The 17,624-nt window shown below is 51.5% G+C and overlaps 1 protein-coding gene across 2 annotated transcripts in view; it reads right to left on the bottom strand.

Annotated features, from left to right (window-relative positions):
* The window catches only part of ST3GAL1 (ST3 beta-galactoside alpha-2,3-sialyltransferase 1), an 89,548-nt gene that overhangs the window by 65,926 nt on the left and 5,998 nt on the right, over positions 1–17,624 (bottom strand). For both annotated transcript variants that reach the window (XM_044244911.1, XM_044244912.1), the window contains exons 2-3: positions 5,344–5,497; positions 304–387 (exon numbers count right to left, since the gene is read on the bottom strand). The gene's annotated coding sequence lies outside the window, so the exon portion shown is untranslated. The remainder of the gene's footprint in view (positions 1–303; positions 388–5,343; positions 5,498–17,624) is intronic.

Genomic DNA, 17,624 nt, shown 5'->3' with positions numbered 1-17,624 from the left:
TTATTTATTTATTTGACAGAGAGAGAGCACAAGAAAGGGGAGCAGCAGGCAGAGGGAGAGGGAGAAGCAGGCTCTCTGCTGAGCAGGGAGCCCGACGTGGGGCTTGATCCCAGGACCCCAGGAACATGACCTGAGCCAACAGCAGATCCTCAAGCGACTGAGCCACCCAGGTGCCCCTAGGGCTCATCTTTCATTTAAAATCCGTAACTCGTATCATTATTTCTTAAAGAGAACGCCCAAACTGTATTAGCTACAGGGAGGTCTGCCGATCTGTTAATTTGTCTGTTTCTCCCACTGACTTACCACCGTCTTGAGGACAGAGCTCTTGTCTCACTCGGTTTTATCCCATCCTCAGCACGGTGCCAGGGACCCAGGAGTGTCTGCTGCCTGAGCGAACGAATGAATGCTTGAGTGGATGAGAAGGCAGGCAGGAACCCCACGGCCCCAACTGAGACCTCTCTGCGAATTCCACTCGCTCCCCTGGATTCCCTCCTTTCAAATCGCCCGGTGCAGGCTCGCCCTTCTGCACCTGCCAGCCCTGCAGCTCCTCGAAGCTGGCTCCCCGGTCTCTCTCCCAGGGCCCCTGTGCCCACAACTGTTGCTCTTTCTTTAAGGTTATCAGCAACAGAAATCCCACCCTGTTGCCCATTTCCATATCTGTGACCGCTAAGACCACCTCTTATCCACTGAGTGCCTTGGCCTCCAGTTCACCTCCGGGCCAGCTGATAACATTTACATTTTTTGGAGGAAATGCTTGAGTTCTGAGGGAGAGAGAGCCCATGTGTGTGACTCCTCAGGCCTGAAAAGATGCACAGGAGCAGACAGGCTTCGCTTTCCAGGGTGAAGCCCCTCGGGGAGGGTAATGAGTCCCCCGTGCTTGCTCTCATCAGCAGCCCGGGCTCCCTGTCTTCACTGTTGTGCTCTCTCCTCTGGGCAGTGTGACGGGATTCCACCCAGGGCTCCTCCGAGTGTCCCTCCAGGACCAGCACGCCACACATGCTCTCCGTCCCACCCCGCCCCAGCCTACTGATGCTTATTTACGTCCTGGCTTACTGTCCATCTCTTCCCCTTGCCCTTCTCTGGCTTTCGGCTAACGCGTGAGCTCCCTGGGGCTCTGTCTGCCCAGGACAGTGCCTGGCACACAGAAAGAGCTCAGAAACAGCTACTGATGCACGATCAGAAGTAGCATTTATCAAGTTCACCTCCTACAAGTGCTCTGCTGGGAGCCGGGACGCAAATGTGTTTCCAGTTAAAGCCTCCGGGCTGTAGCAGCTCAAAGGCCTGGAATGCCCCACAGCAAGAGAGGAAATGCCCTCTCCCCAGAGAGGCCCACTTCTGCTTTTATGCCCGCAACCTGAACCTGATCGAGGGCTTGCAAGCACGGGACCGCAGCCGCCCACCCCTGCCAGGAAAAGGCTCGAGCACACACAGCCCCATGCAGATGCCCGAGAGGCAGACGGTAAACACCTGCCGGGAGTGAAGGACGTGGGCGTCACCAACGCGCCATCGCCTTCCTGCCGCTAGGGTCTGGCCCTAGGGTCAGCCATCTCGGGTCTGTGGGACAAACGCTCCCCTCACCCTTGGCTTGGGTTTTCCTCTGGGGCACCGGTCTCCCCACAGGCCATCGGCTCTGATGCCAACAGGCCAACGGGCACTCAGGTACGCTTGCCACACGGGCTCGTTGTACAACGTTGCAGAAGTTAATTATCTTTTTGGAGTCTTGTTTCCTCATTGGTACTTGGGCTGCTTGAGGAGCAGTAGCAGCAAGGGAAGGGTCTGGAATAGGGTCTGGCCCGTGGTTTAATAAACACGGTGCTCGGTGGTATTGGCCGTGAGACTGGGCCAGCATCATTGAGACAGATGTGGATTTCAAGAATGTTGCGGCTAGCTTCGCCAGTGTGCGCTCACCGTGGTTTTAATATGCATGTGTGCTGCTTTAGAAACGATCTAGATGACGTGCCTCTATAGGCATATTCACACATATATATGATGGGTACACATGTATATGCTGATACATATACACAGGTCTATAAATACAGATGTGTATATACGCATAATATATATGCACACACGGATGCATGCACACACACCCACACTCCCTATTTCCCAGCTCTGTCTGCTCCGAGGGCCCAGGGGGAGGTAATCTCAGCAGCCACGGACATATCCGTATAGTAAAATGTTAGGACATATCCGTGACCAGATGGTATTTCTAGACACCATTCTCCACTGAAAGGAGCCAGGCCCCTTGACCATTAGCTGATGCCATCATTAACCAAGTCACAGTAATGGGACAGACCAGCCCCGCCCTCCACTTATGAGGCATGGAGGACACCCCGTGAATTCTGCGGGATGCCGGGCAAAAGCAGGAATATAAATGTTATCACGAGGGAGCATCAGGCAAGCACCAACCAAGGAACACTCTGAAAAATGATTGGCTTACACGTGTCAGAAACATGAACGTCATGAAATACAAGAGTGAAGAAGTTTTCCAAAAAGGCCATGTGCCCAGTGGGCTTTCTTTTGCTGGAAAGGACCTCACTTGGGGGCCTCTGGTGAAATCAGAAGAAGTTCCGAGGCTCAGATAACAGCAGCGGACCCGTGCTAAGTTTCTGACTTGGTTGTATCACAGTTTTAAGAATCTTTGGGTTTCAGAAAAAATAGAGAGAGGACAGGATAGAACAAATATAGTAAAATGTTAGGACTTAAGGAATCCAAGTGAGGGGTATCCAGGAATTTTTTGGTTCTTCTTGCAACTTATCTGTAAATCTGTAATTATATCAAACTTGAGCAATTGGAAAAAATGTAATTGAAAAACATGCTCTGGGTTCATGTGCTGAGAAAAAGTGACTATAGTGCTTAGCACAATAATCTGAAGCCAGTAGAATAACAATTATTGTTACCAGAATGGTGTAAGTGGCACACAATGAGCTTGAAATGGATGGACGATATCATTGCTGTTAACATCATCGTCACCACCACCTCTGTTGTTCCTGGTGCGCTCGATACTATGTAGCAAAAACAAGTATCTTTTCTAATTTTTACTTCTAATTACTTCATATCTGCTTAAACTCCACTGTTTGAAAGTCTGCTGTGGAAACACCTGTTTCAAGTGACTCCAACACTCACCGGCAATGGTGAAAACTTAAAACCCAACCAAGAGTAGAGAGGCAGGGCCCATTTCCAATCCAGAGGTACAGATACACATCAGTTCAACTATTTTCCATCATCTGAAACTCTGCTTTGTTCTTGCTAGTTCTGGGGGAACCCAAGGCCAAAAAAAGCCCAGATCCTAAAGACACAACGTGGGGCCTTTGCCCATAGTCCTCCTGGCCACCTAGAGTTTCTTTCTTTCTTTTTTAAAGATTTTATTTATTTATCAGGGGGGGGGCGGGGAGAGAGTGAGCACAGGCAGACAGAGGCAGAGGGAGAAGCAGGCTCCCTGCCAAGCAAGGAGCCCGATGTGGGACTCGATCCCAGGACGCTCGATCATGACCTGAGCCAAAGACAGCTGCTTAACCAACTGAGCCACCCAGGCGTCCCCACCTAGAGTTTCTTTTCTGACCTGTCCATAAGCACCGTGCAGCTCAGTGACTGGCCCTCTTCTTCAGCACTGCACACTCCCTTATTCAGCAAGTAAAATCTTCGATTATGCTTCTCGTCCTGACCCACCCAAGGTGGCGGGAGTATTGCCAAGTCCAAGCTTCTCCCCTGGGTCTGCTGTATAGAACTGGCTGTACTCAGCCTGCTTCTGAGATGGGATAAGTTCCCAATCATCATGATTCTGTTTAACACATTCTTTGAGAGTAAACCCATGGTCCCTCCCTGTCATCTTTTGTCTCTAGCATTCCTCCTTCTTCCAAGACTCACAGACCCGGTATCTTTAGCTCACTTTCTTCCTCTCACTGTTTCTTATCTCTCTTGCTCCATCTTCAGCCGATGGGGAACACTATGGCCATTGCTTCGTTCCCTTTACAGGAGACCCAATACTGTGTCTGATCTTCCTATGACCATGGGAAGGCTCATATTTGTATCAAGGTACCTGCATATGTAAAACTGATAAATCTCAAGGTCCAAGTGGCTTAGTTTTTACACAGACTCACATACAGTGGCCATGGGTTGGCTGGCCAAAGAAATTCTAGAAGTAATTCCATTTTTTACGGATAGGTAAGTAGATAAATAAATAGATGTACGCACCAATAATCCTATAGAACAGCCATACGCACACATACATGGACCAACCCTCCTTCTTCCACAATGGCCGCAATTATATCCAAGCTGAGTCAGACACTCAGAGCAAAGAGAGACACCCCAGGGTGACCATAGTTTCCCCAAGGCAGCCTTCCTCGCTGATGGAAACATTCTCAATGTAGACTGTTCAGAAGGGAGCCACCGGTCCCATACGGTTATTGAGCACTTGAAATACGGTGAGCGTGACTGAGGGCTGCCTTTCTCCTTGTGACTAATTTCAATGAATTAAAATTTAAATAGCCACACATGGAGTGGCCTCATGTGGACAGCTTAGCTCTAGATCAGAGGCAGGCACACTCTTCCCATGAAGGACCGGACCGTGAGTATTTTCGGCTTTCAGGCCACACAGCCCTCTGTCACCACTGCCGTTGTGGTGTGACACATATCTGAAGGAAGGAGTGTGGCTGGGTACCAATAAAACTTTATTTGTAAAACAAATGACTGGGCCGCTTTTGTCCTATGGGTCAGAGCTCTTTACTGACAGTCACTAGAGTACGGTGTCATTTCAGACCTTCTCTGGGATGGTAGGTACTGGTCACAAGAGGCTGTTTCTAATCCAGGTTTTACTTGTTTAATGAGAACACAGAAGGCCTTCCTCTTAAGAAAATGAGGCTTGGGATTGGGAGGGAGACAAACCACAAGTGACTCTTAATCTCACAAAACAAACTGAGGGTTGCTGGGGGGAGGGGGGTTGGGAGAAGGGGGGTGGGGTTATGGACATTGGGGAAGGTATGTACTATGGTGAGTGCTGTGAAGTGTGTAAACCTGGCGATTCACAGACCTGTACCCCTGGGGATAAAAATATATTATGTGTTTATAAAAAATAAAAATTTAAAAAAAAACCTTAAAAATAAATAATAAAAGAAAAGAAAAGGAAAAAAAAATGAGGCTGCTTGATATGCTAATGACCCTGCATTTTTCCTGAGGTAGAAAGTGTCCCCTCTTAATGGCATATCCCTGGGAAAGAAGGCCAAATGACAAAGATACCAAGACACAGGGGAACACCTCTCCCCGCCTACTCAAAGTTAATCTATGGAAGAAACCAGAAAAGACAACACATCTCACTCGTGCTGGAGGGAGAGGGTGGTCCTTTACCTCAGGAGGCTGAGGGACTGTCCATCTCTGGCACTCAGAGGAAACCGTCCTGGTCACAAAGCTCAAAGTGTTTGCTCACCACAGCTCCTGGCGATGATTATTACTTCTATTGGCATTTCCAGGTCAGAAAGGTTGATCCTGAAAGTGGTCCCAGCTGGAAGGGAAGAGGAGAAAATTTCAAGTCAGTTTTGACATTTAGCTCATCCACTGCCTTTTGAAGATTTTATTTACTTATTTGAGAGAGAGAGAGAAGAAGAAGAAGAGGAGGGTCAGAGGGGGAAGCAGACTCCCTGCTGAGCAGAGAGCCCAATGTGGGGCTGGATCCCAGGACTCCAGGATCATGACCTGTCCAGAAGGCAGTCGCTTAACCCACTGAGCCACCCAGGCGCCCCATCCACTGCATTTTGAAGATGATGCAAGATAATTCGAAGGCATTTACCCATCTCTCCACTCACTCATCCAGTGATTTACACGTCAAGGTTTTTGTTTTTTTTTTTCAATAAACACCTATCCTGTTCCATGCATGCAGCCAAGTACCAGAGACAGAAAGATGAGGAGACCATAGTTCAGACCCTCAAGAAGCTCAGCCTCGTGGAGAAAACAGACGGATAAAATGAATAACTCAGGGCAATGTGACACGAGGATGGGAGTGATATTTGGGAGAGCTAAGGGAGGAATGACCAAGCCAGTAGGAGAAGAGCACATGGGTTTTTAGTTGTTCTTTGCTCAAGGGAAATGCTGTGTGACAAAAAGAAAAGGTTTGGAGAAAGTGTCTCTGAGGGGCATCCGGGTGACTCAGTCAGTTAAGCATCTGCCTTCGGCTCAGGTCATGATTCCGGGGTCCTGAGATCGAGTCCCGCATCATGGCCCCTGCCCCATGGGAAACCTGCTTCTCCCTCTGCCTCTTCCTCCCTCTCTCTCTCTGTATCCCATGAATAAATAAATGAAATATTTTTTTAAAAAAAGAAAATATCTCTGAGGAAGAGGATAGGGGAAAATGTAACTAGTGAACATGTGAGATCAGGGCTAGGAAGCACAACCAGGCTGAGGCCGGGTGGGAGAAGGCTCTGGAAGGCCCCACCTGAAGAGTAAAAACAGAGACCCCCAGTTGAGCTCTTACTGCGTCCCACACTCTGACCCACGTTTCCTCACGAAATCCCTGAGGTGGTCTCAGTGACGAGTCCCGCTTTATGGAGGAGCCGCCCGGGGCCTGGACCCGGGGTCTGTCCAGCCCGGGGTCTGTCCAGCTCTGCAGTCCTCATCTTAGCCCCTGGGACAGGTGCAGAGAGTAATGGCCCCCACCGGCTTGGGCCACCTCCGCAACATAGCTTTGCTCTGCCTCCCCACAGGGACTGAGGTCCACTTCTCCACCCTCTGAATCTGAACTTGGCCACACAACCTGCTTTGGCCAGTGGGTCAATAACAAAAGACACAAATAAAAGCTTCGACAATGCTTAGGCACAGAATATCCTCCTTTCTCCCGCCTGGAATCTTCTGCAGCTTCATCACCGCAGCTGAGCTGGTCCCCAGGAGGCCCGGGCCACGCCCCTGAGCCCCAGCCATGCTTCCCAGACACAAGAAGTGTCCGATCAACCCAGAGAATCAGGAGAAATAATGAATGCTTGTTGTTGAAGGCACTAAGGCCCGGAGCTACTTGTTATGCAGTGAAAGCTCACTGATATCACCACCAAGGAATCCTTACATGGCCAACAATGGTGATAAAACACAATAAATTTGCAACCTAGAAAGATCTGCCGGGAGTTGATGATTGCCCTGAGATGTGGAGGTCAGGACCGAGGCAGGGTGGCTGTGCAATGGCAGAGAAATGGAAGATTCAAGAGCTATTTTATTGTATTTAAATATTTTACTTATTTATTTGAGAAAGAGAGACAGAGAGAGCAGAAGCAGGGGGAGCCGCAGGCAGAGGGAGAAGCGGGCTCCCCACTGAGCAGGGAGCCCGGTGCTGGACTCGATCCCAGGACCTGGGATCATGACCTGAGCTGACAGCAGACGCTTCACTGACTGAGCCACCCAGGCGTCCCTCAAGAGGTATTTTAGATATAAAATCAACAGGATTTAGTTACAGACTGACCCAAGACTTGTCTAAGGCGCCTGGTGTCGACAATAAATAGATTCTATTTGGAGCTCGCCGGCGGGTGGGGCGCAGGATGTTTCCACGGGAGACACAACGTGGCCTGAGCTGGAGAAGTCAGGGCTCAGTGTCACGGCAAAGGCAAGCTCCCGGAATGAAACTTTCTTTTCAGTCCCTGATATTTGAAAGAAGAATTAAGGCGGAGTGCTCACTGCCCCAGCCTCGGACCTGCCGTCACCTCCTCTGAGGCCAGCGTCTGCACGTAGCAGCCCGCGGAGGGACCCTTGTAAGCTGTAACCCAGACCTCCCTCCCTCCCTCCCCTCCCCAGCTCACACTGTCCCCTTTCCCTGTGCACTGCCTCCTCACGCATTAGATTTCACTAGTGATGGCCCTTCCCAGGGACATCTTCACGGACTGCCCAAACGAGGCCAGGCAGCGTCATTACCCAGGATTCCTTGCACTCCCAGAGAGCAGGTGTCACTGGTCTGATAGCCACCCGGGAGCACAAGGGTGCCTGTCCCACACCCCACGCTACCACCACACCGCCTGCCGCGCACCGCCGGCCATGTGGGAGAAAGTCAGTTTCTAGCTCCTGAATGAGAGAAAGAACAAAACAATCCGTTCACCTATCACTCGTCCCAGATGTTTCCTTCCACCTGCTCCCTTCCACACGCCAAGCCGAGTTAGCCACCTTCCCTTCAGCTGCCCAAGGCTTCCTGTGTGTCTCTCCATTCCTTTGCACTGGGATTCCCAGCCCCGACTGGCACACTGGCAACTAGGGGACTTCCACGAGCTAGAACCGTTCCCCAGGTGTCACCCACCCTCCAGGCCCTGGTGCCTCGGCTCCTGACACAACACTGGGGTGCTAAATACACAGAAAACATACTTATCTCATATTCCGTATCTGCTTAACGATCTACTGAGACCCTCCTTGGCTTTTATATTTTTGTTTTTTTTTTTTAAGATTTTATTTATTTATTTGCGAGGGAGAGAGAGAGAGAGCGAGCGAGAGTGAGCACAAGCAGGAAGAAGAGGGAGAAGCAGACTACCTTCTGAGCAGGGAGCCTGACCCCCACGACCCTGAGATCATGACCTGAGCCAAAGGCCAATGCTTAACTGACTGAGCCACTCAGATGCCCCCAAATTTCTTCTGGAATGTGACACTGCGGCTCTCTTCCCACACTCTGCTATCCTGCCCTGTCTCCCTGGACCCCACCTGCTTCCCCATCCTTCCCCTCCACCTGGGCATTCACCCCTTCCTTTCTATCCGGAGGACTGGAGGCCACCAGGTACCGGTCCGGGCCCCCCGCAGCCGACTGCTGGGCTAACCCCGGAGACTCAGCAGCAGGAAACACGTCGACCAGCTCTACCTACCGCACAGGAGGTGAGGGCCCATAAGCCACTCCTTCACCCCTAATAGAACGTCACCACCGGCAGCCCCTGCACCATCGTGTACGAGAATGTGATAAATCTCCTGAGAGAGGCTGTTCTCTGATTTTGGTTCTTTGGGGAGCAGAGCAGAGAACCAGACCCGAAATTCCTCACCACTTCTAGATTGCTTAAGAAATCCCAGCCTTTCCCTCCGCTTGAGAAGCGATCATCTGGATAATTGTGAACGCAGGGCCCTGCTGAATAATAGTGCTGCCCCTTCAATATACGGACGTCTCTTCTCAGAGGCCTGTGGCCACGTATTATCCCGAAACAGGGTGTCCCGCGGCTGCTGTGTCGACCAGGAGACACTGTGCAAGCCAGGATGTGTGACGGCAAACAGTCTTCCTCGGAGTCTGAGTTGGCTCCTTGTTAACACAGGCACCGTTCCGGCTTCAACTATTTTGCAAGGCCGTACCGAATAAAAGTGGATAAAACCAACATGGGATCACTTAAAAAAAAAAAAAAAAAAAAAGCAAAGTAAAACTAGTAGTAGTAATTGGGGCAGATACCACTTTAAAGGGCTGGCTGGCACTTTCCCAAACTAAGCCCTTTGTCTTCAAAATCTCTGCTCTTCTTCACAGTGATGGGACGCCAGCTGTCATGTGTATCATTTTGCGGATGAGCAAGTGGAGGCTTGAGGAGGGTAAGCAACTTGCTCAAGGTCACAGTCAAGATCGAAGCCTTGGATGATAAACCAATTCCTCCCAGGACGAATGCAGTGCACTTCACATGGGCACTCACTGAGCCCCTCTGGGGTGCCCTGCCCTGGTGGGACAACAGCACACTCTCAGGGGTCAGCACACGGGGAGGGGTGCAGGCACATGAGCCAGCAGCTGCACCACCCTGCGCAGGGGTCAGGGCGGAGACGGTCAGCACACAGGTGGGTGGTTTCTTAATCTGATTCCTGTCCAGAACACAGTGATCTCGGAGAGTGAGCTCAGCACGGACAGTGTCTGGCAGATCTGTCTGCGGAGGGGACAGGTGGCCCAGATGTAGGCAGGTGCAGGGGCCAATCAGAACCTGGTGGTGAGATGACCCAGAAGCACCTGGAGTAGGAGCTGGGGTGCCTGGAGCAGGGCTGCTGGCCAGGCTCGGTGAGGGGCACAGGGCAGGGGAGCTGCGGTGCTGGGGCTGACGGAGGGTGCAGGGCCTGAGCGGCCCCTTCCTGATGCGGCTGCATCTCCCCTCCTGGCCCCGACGGCTGATGTGAAACACGCCAGACGGGGCAGGGAACACAGCTGCTTGCTGGCGGGAACAGTCCTCCAACGCGGACCCGCCCCCACCGGGAGGGCTTCAACGGGGAGCAGCCCTCGGAGTGAGGGGATTTCTGAACGCGGAAGGCAGGTGCTTCTCTGGGAGAGGTTATCACTACCAAGGGCGAATGGATGAGCGCACAAGGACACCAGCCCCGAGCTAAGCATCTCGTGCACCTGACTTCACGCAGCCTTTCCAGCACTCCTCTGGCGGGGGCTGGGGGGGAGGCAGATCCCCATTTCACAGATGTGCAAATGGCAGCTCTGCAAGAGTCGGCTCTTCTGCCCAAGGCCACGGGGCGGGAAAGCTGCCGAGGAGCTGTTGAAAGCCAGGGCCGCCTCCTACACGTACACGGCCATTTTCCTCCTTCTCCAGCCTGACTGGCCCTAGAAGGTCTTCAGTCCGTGTTCCCTCGCGCACACCCCCCCACCCCACAGATCCACGAGTGGGGGGCGGTGCAGTTTACTGGTTTGTCTCTGTGCTCTGAGTTCCCAGCTCTCTCCAAGCAGCTTCGGCTTTGGGCTCCCAGCACCGAGCGTGGTCAGCTCTCAGAGCCCAGAGAGACAAAGACATGGGTGCTGCTCGCATGGGGGACAGACACCCCGACACGGCTGGTGATCTCCCCCACCTGCCCCAGCTGCGGGGCTCGGGCCACTCCCTCCTGGCCGCTGCCCTCCATCCGCTGGGGTTCCTCCCACGTGGGTCCGGCTGAACCCCTCCTACGGGCAGTAAGGGAGACCTGGGCCGCCCCTCATTACTGAAACAATGCAGGCCGTGCAGGCCTCCCAAACCGCAGCCTTGGCCATTTCCTCTCTTTACACCCCCTTCCTCTGAGCACATGACAGGGAGGGGCCCGGTTCCTTCTCAGGGTTCCTCCAGAGAGGGCAGTGGGCCTCTCTACCCTGACGGCCACTGTCACCAGGTCTTTCAGCAGGAAGACTGTCTGTTCTCCGGGGCTCCCCCTTCATCCTCTCCTGTTTTATTTCTCTCAACTCCCGATCAGAATGCTGAATGGTTTTACCCCAGAGCACAAGTGGGGAGACTGAGGCTCTGGCGTGGAAGTCACCTGCCCCAGTCCCACGGCTGCCCCAGAGCCCATGTTCTGCGGGCCCTGCCCTTCCCCTCTGCCCCCAGGCCTTCCCTGCTGGGGAAACGGAACTGTGCCTTCAGAGCAGGGAGACGCAGGTCTCTGGGCTGCCTCCGCCTCCTCTGGGCCCCACGGGTTCCTCCGTGCTGCCCAGAGCCACACACAGAGCTGGGAGGAACGGGGAACCGCGACGCACGGGTTTGTTTGCCGGGCAAGAACAGGCCTAATTCGGGAGGCCTGACTACGGACTTTCGAACAAGATTCTGTGGATGAGAGGGAGGAGGGAAGCTTGTGCTGAACAAGGGAAACCTCGAGCCAGAGGACAGGGCTGGCATCACACAAAATCTGTCCATGCTGAATGTGACCTGGGACACCACCCTGAACCGTCCTATTTATAGTCCTTTGAAATATGGCTTGGGAAGGGGGGGCTTTGTTCTTTTGACTTCTTATCTGATTCTCAAGAACAAAGGGGAGGGAGGTGTAGGAGGGAGGCCTGACCAGCTGTTGGTGTGGGCAGTGGGAGCAGACACACTGGACCCAGGAAACTTCTGGCCCATGTGCCCGTGGGGAGACAGTCGTGGTGGGGTGGGAGGGGTCGTCCCAGCCCCCGACTCGACCCAGCCTGGGGGACCTTGGGTCAAACGGCCAATGCCAATGAACTTCGGTTTTCCCAACTGTCAAAACACCAATAAGAGGAATGACCACAGAGCCCTGTTTAGATTAAAAGAGTCCAAAACGTCCAGTACATGGTATTTCCTGGGCAGAAACTCAGGAAGGAGAAAAGGGCAGACAGCAGCCAGAATTCACAAAACCCAGCACAGGCTTGCTCGGAGGGAGGTCTGCAGGAGCCCGTGGGCATGGGTGGCCTGGGACGTGGGGGTGTAAGAGCCCACCAGCAGCCCGGTGCAGGGGGTCTGTGGGAGACCCAGCCGCTGGGGTCCCTGGCTGCCGGCCTGCGGAGGGCGCGGGGGTCTCCCTCTCTAGGACATCCTGAGCTTCCCGAGCCGAGAGGAAACCCAGCGGGGAGGCAGGACTTGGCAGCTTGAAACTGCGGGCTGGCTTCCAGCCCTGGCTCTGCCTATTAACAGGCTGAGGAACCGCACAGGTCGGGCCTCTGAGCCGTCTGCTCAGCTATGAGACAGGGGGCAGGGAATACCCACAATGCCTTGTCCTAAGTGTGCTCACTTGACCCTAGGGTCCGGTGAGCACATCACAGCCCAGTCCACGCTTTCAGCCTTAAATTCAGATATCCCCGAAAGTTGCACCCTACCACCTTCTCCGGAAGGCCCTCCGTGGTTGGAAGCTCTGTGTAAGGAAGAGCTGCCTCATCCACAGAGGTGTTCAGAGGACAAAAGGTCACTGTGTGGGGCACAGATCTAGTGATCAAGTGCACAGAAAAACCACCACATGGGAGAGTGCAAGTGAGGAGCCAATTCGTGGGAGATCGAGCCAGAGGCCTCTAAACGTGCATGATGTTGCAGATGATGGGAGCACGCCCTTAGAAAGCCCTTAGGGTGGGCACCCTGCAGGGCACAGAGAGGTAAAGCAGCTCCCTCAAGGTCACACAGCTAAGGAGTGGCAGAGCCAGTGTTTTTTATTGGGCAAATCAATGAGTGAGTCAGAGAATGAATAATTGAAATCTTGGACTAGGGGAAGGTTGAAACAAGGGCACCGCTAAGCCTCTTTGCAAATGCTGGGATTCTACGATCCTTTCTTGTTTCGTGCTCTGCAAATACGCCACCTCTGTCACTTTGTTATCATTCAGTCTACTCACACAGCCCTTCCCTCCACCCACTCCTGTAAAGGTCACAGCTTTTGACACCACGGCCCCCCACTCAGAGAATAAGAGAAATTTCCTTTACTTCATCCCAGGGGCAGGTCCGCAAGGAGGCAGACATACTCATACCCAAAACTGTTGTTTGGTTTGGGAGAGACATCAGCTTCATTTTTCTAATCCTAGAGTTCCCAGATCAGTTTTCTTAGGCTCAGTTTGTTCCCGGCCACAGGTAGAGAAGGAAAACTAACAGCAGACCTTCTGTTGGCACTAATTCTTCAAACAACTCTGAGAGGCTTGTTTTTCATTTGAAATTTCTCTTAGGCGGTGGTGCATGATCTCACGGGCTTCTCAACTCCTCTTTTGATTTAATTTCCTTTTTCACCAAAAGACTGAGGTTTGAAATTTTAGATTTTTGCTTTAGGAACGACCAGGAATACTGCCCTACCCCCCCCAACAAGGACATTCTTGTTTGTGGTAGCGCCTTGTTTCCCAAGCAACTGTCTTTCTTCATCACACTCTCCACCAGGTGGTAGGGAGGGTTTTGGAGGGAGGGGAGGGGGTGATGGGTGAGCTTGGAGGTGGGTATTAGAGAGGGCACCTATTGCATGGAGCACTGGGTGCGGTGCATAAACAATGAATCTTGGAACACTAAAAAACTGAAATTAAAAAAAAAAAAACACAAAAACCAAAAAACAGTGTTTTCAAGGAAGAACAACAAGCAGACCTTTCTCTCCATTGTGACGATGTTATTTAAAAGGGAATTTTTCAATGTTGCCAGAGCAACTTTTACTCATCATTTTACTCGGAGCAGGCCCTGGAGGTGGGTGGGTTTACACGTCTGGTGACAAACAGACTGAGCCTTCCTGCTCACAGTCCTGTCTGTGCTTTGCGACTGGCTCCCAGCCCTTTCTCAATCCCCAGGCACCGTGGGGCTCTCTGAATTCCATGTATGACAACAACGCAGAGGATGAGGGCTTCCAACCAGCAAAGGGGGACTCCGCGCAGATTTAAACTCCCGCCAGACAGCCACGGGTTAGCTAAAGAAACCCATCCAACCAGCACAAGCGGGGAATATGGGAAGAGGCTTGGAGCCCCACCCGTGGACTGGGACGGATACCCGGTGTGATGTGCTCTCCATCCGCACCCCTTAGGGAAGCTGCCTCACCCTTCCCAGTCTCCCTGATGTAGAGATATGCGATGATCCCAGGAATTACACGGGTGGGGATTTGGCCGTGAGGAATTTGGGCTCTGCCAACTTTCTAGCTATGTGACTTGGGGCAAGTGGCTTCGCTTCTCTGAGCCTCAGTTTCCGCATCTGTAAATTGGGATTAGGGACAAAGTATGAGCAGCAATTTTATAGGGCTGTTATGGAGACTAGGAAAGTCCTATTAAAAGAAAGTCAAGTCTGCTGATGGAAAGCAGCATGGCCCAGCCCCATGTGGAGATGCTGAGAGTAGACCCCAGCCACCGGTAACCCAAGAAAGACATCACTCTAGCCTCCGCAGTTCAACTCTTGGGGTTTTCTAGGAAATCCACCAATGGAAAGGATATTCTTTGAACTCCGTGTCAAGGACAGAATGCACACAACCTCCCAGCTCCCTGCCAGTTCACCAGTTCACCCTGCAAAAAAGACTTAGAAGCAAGACTCCCGGTTGCCAGGATCTGCCAGTTGTGTCTCTCCCTTTCTCTTTTAAATTCTGTTTCTGCCTTTATTCCTTGCCTTTGACTTCGCGTGCTTGCTGACTTCCTCACCTTAACAAGATTATTTACATACAAAATAACTACAGGGTTGGGAAATCAACTAACCGAATATCCATGTCCGAGTTATTTGTCGACAACTTCTTTGGGGGCTTCTGGAGTGATCTGCCTCCCTGAGCCCACACCCCTTCACCAGCAGAACCTTCCCTGGGCCCCTCCCCCAGGCCTCCCCTGGGGATGGAGCGATCTGACTTCCTAATGCCAAAGCTGGTTCTCAGCCAAGTCGGCTTCTGGTTCCTGTTCATGCGGACCTACTCGAGGGAACGGTAAACTGTTGGGACAGTTCAAGGTGAGAAGATGGGGGCTGGGAGGGGTGAGCTGAAGAAGACGAATTGGAAGCACGGGCTTTTGCCCTCCCACTCAACAGAGACGTAATTTTGGGCACACAGAAGGAAAATCTGAGTGCGGGGACCGTGTGACCTTGGGCTCGTCACTTCCACTGCAACATGGGGAAGACCCTTATCCTAGCCCAGCACTTAGAAGAGCTGGAGTCCAAGCAGAGTCAGGGGTGCAGATGCTGGTGGCTGTGAATGCCAAGCTCAGGGGTTTCCGTTCTCGGACCATGGGTGGCTCTCTGAGGACATGACACTCAAGAAAGGGAAGGGGGGGACACAGCCCTTCGTCACCAGGCCAAGCGACTCGTGGGCTTTATTTTGGGCTCCAGTCGAGCCTTCCAAGGAAAGAGGTTTTCTTTTCTTCTTTCCTTTTCTTTCCTTTCCACTGAGTCTTTTATCTCTGAAAAGGTAAATGCCCAATTAGATGGATTTTCATCTGTCATGTGGAGTTGTTTTAGGCTCTTTGAGCATGAAACAATATTTTGGAGTCATTCCACCCTCTCATTTAGAGAGGAAGCTGGGTTTGCTCTCGTTGTGGTTCTTCTCTTCTCTCTCTCTCTCTCTTTTTTTTTTTTGGTTGAGTTTTTCTCAAGAGCCCTCTGCTAAGTAAATATTCATGAAGGGAATTTTTAGCCACTCTAGTTTGTTAGTTCAATGTGGACTCAAATGGATTTTTTTTTTAAATGTAGCATAATCTATCACAATGATATCTATTTGAATTTGAAGCTTTTGAAGGTAGCTGGTGAAATTCAAAGAAAGAATTTTCTTTGTAGACCCACATGGGGACCTACCCAAAGTCATCTGAAACCCCTTTTTTAATTCCGCCAATAATTTGGAATGCATGTTCTTTCCTTCTCGACTTCTCTGGATTACTGAGATTTTAAACTTATATTTCATATTCTTTTAAGGGCTCCAGAATCAGGCCCGGTTAGATAACTTTTACATATTTTAGAGGAGGAAGAAAAAGTACACACATACACACATGTATAGAGACACACACACAAAGAGAGTCAGAAGAAATGGTCCAAACATCCCCAGGTATCTTTGGAAGGAAAAGCTTTTAAGATCAAAATATTCAAACAGTACTATCTGATTACAGAATAGGCCAGAAGGACAAGAGGGAGTACAGCCAGCCCCCACACCCCAAGTTGGAACCTTGGTCCTCTCGGGGAAAAAAAGCTAATGTCTATTGAGTGACTCGTTCATTTTTCACATCAACTGTACAGAGTATCATCCCCATGACAAAAGAGGAAACTGAGAGCCAGGGAAGGTAGGTGACATGGTCACTGAGCAGTAAGTGACAAGCCTCAGACTGCAAAGCCTTAATACTGAAGTTTTCTGCTTCTCAAAGATGCTTCCTAAAATGTAAAGGTCTTTTTTTTTTTTAAATTTTTGAAGATTTTTTTATTCATTTGGGGTGGAGGAAGCACTAACGGGGGAGGGGCAGAGGCAGAGGGAGAAACAGACTCCCTGCTGAGCAGGGAGCCTGGTGATCCCAGGACCCAGGAGCAGGACCTGAGCCAAAGGCAGAAGCTGAACCGACTGGGCCACCCCGGAGCGCTGAAAACATAAAGGTCTTAGTAATAACATCTTCCTCTTGATTCTTGCATCTTACTAGGGGAACAGAGCACAAGGGTTCAAACTTGGGCTCTGACCAGTGGTGTGGCCCTGAGCAAGGGAGCTCCCTTCCCACCTCCAGCTCTGTTCTTCCAGGATCCTGGGACCAGCCAGGCCCCTGGCTGCTGAAGGATCAAAGGAGATGACAGGTGAGTGCAAGGTGAGTGCAGACCTGTCCAGTTGCTGAGAGACTCCAACAAAGGAACTCCCTGGCTTCTGGCAGCTGGGTGAGTGAGTGAGTGCAGCTCTTGGTGGCACAGGATAGGGAAAAGCAGGCAGGACACAGCAAGGGGGCAGCCTATCCTTCGGCTGTTACCTGCCAGGCTGAGGACAGAGGCTTTCCTCAGAGGCTTTGATGAGCTCTGATTGCCACACTCCTGGTCCCTCTGACCCATCCCTCCATCTGCCTCATGGGGGCTTTGGTGGTTGAGGGTGGGAACCTGCTCGGGTCCTGCTATATTCCTTGCTGCTCTGGAGACATTCCCTTTATTAAAGTCTCTGCTCCATTTGTTTCCTCCCGAAACCCGGAATAAGTCAGTTTTTTTTTTTTTTTTCCCAATTTATTTATTTTCAGAAAAACAGTATTCATTATTTTTTCACCACACCCAGTGCTCCATGCAAGCCGTGCCCTCTATAATACCCACCACCTGGTACCCCAACCTCCCACCCCCCCGCCACTGCAAATCCCTGAGATTGTTTTTCAGAGTCCATAGTCTCTCATGGTTCATCTCCCCTTCCAATTGGGGAGGGTAAGTCAGTTTTTTAAAATACTTGCCCCTGTTCTGGGCATACCCTAAATACGTAATAAAAATTATAAGCTCCTGAATTTATTACCAATGAGGCAGGTTCATGGCCTCATCCTAAGGGCCCCTCCCAAGCGCCCCGGGCAGGGTGGGAATTCTACAGTGCCATCTACCAACTGAGGAAAC

The sequence above is a fragment of the Neovison vison genome, chromosome 4, assembly GCF_020171115.1.
Source record: "Neovison vison isolate M4711 chromosome 4, ASM_NN_V1, whole genome shotgun sequence".
Classification (NCBI taxonomy): Eukaryota; Metazoa; Chordata; class Mammalia; order Carnivora; family Mustelidae; genus Neogale; species Neogale vison.
Note: the sequence above shows the minus strand (reverse complement) of the source record. Positions and strands in the feature narration are given on the sequence as shown.